Source organism: Berghia stephanieae, chromosome 13, assembly GCF_034508935.2.
Source record: "Berghia stephanieae isolate SIO BIC M18660-M18661 chromosome 13, UCSD_Bste_1.3, whole genome shotgun sequence".
Taxonomy (NCBI): Eukaryota; Metazoa; Mollusca; class Gastropoda; order Nudibranchia; family Aeolidiidae; genus Berghia; species Berghia stephanieae.
In genome coordinates this window covers 30,828,731-30,829,613 of record NC_088372.1, presented here as the reverse complement: position 1 = coordinate 30,829,613, position 883 = coordinate 30,828,731, and positions in this window count along the sequence as shown.

Here is an 883-nt window from a genome sequence, read left to right as displayed (position 1 = left end):
CACAACTCTTTACGGATTTACCTTGGATTGAAATGAAAACTAAACCTCTCTGATTACTTTAGATTACCTAATTTTATTTCATACGTTTTTTTATGAAGAAGAAGCTTTTTAGGATTTTGTAATTCATAGGAAACACCATGATATGTGAAATGATGTCTTATCTAAATTTTGCCTGAGGAATGATAAGCCAACAATTTTGAAAAGCTCTCTCTATTGATCGAATTATCAAAAATTTTATTTGTGATCAGATATTTTATTTGACTTTAAAGTGAAATCTAGAGGCATTAAAAAAATATTCAATGTTTATTAGACTTTTCTTATGTGATCAAAAAGTTAAATACAGGAAATACTGATCAAATGAGTTCACCAGAAGGTAAATAAAAGCCCATTTTTTAAAAGCTAATCGACATTGGTTATGTAATCTTGCCTTCATGATCATAAATCTCTGATAAAATTAGACCTGACCCAACGGTTTTAGTTTTAACAACCTAGTGGTATCTGAGTTCCAGGTCCATTATGTTTTCTAATGTTTTTATTGAATATAAGCAAACCATTAAGAAATAGGTCATGTCTATATATTCAACATTGAATGGTATTTCTTCTTACATTGAAATAAGTGGTTCTTTAGAGTAATAAGGCTCATGGAACTGGAGTTATTCCTGTTTCTGTACCATGAAGCAACAGACCTTAAATAGTGCTTGATAACTTTCTTTAAACAATAAATGGTATTTCATCTTACTTTGAAATAATTGGTCCGTTAGAGTCATAAGGCTCATGGAACTGGAGTTTTTCCTGTAACATGAAGCAACAGACTGTAACAAGTGCTTGATGAACTCTGAATAAGTTGCACATTTACATTTTACTTGTAGAGTTAGATCCAGTT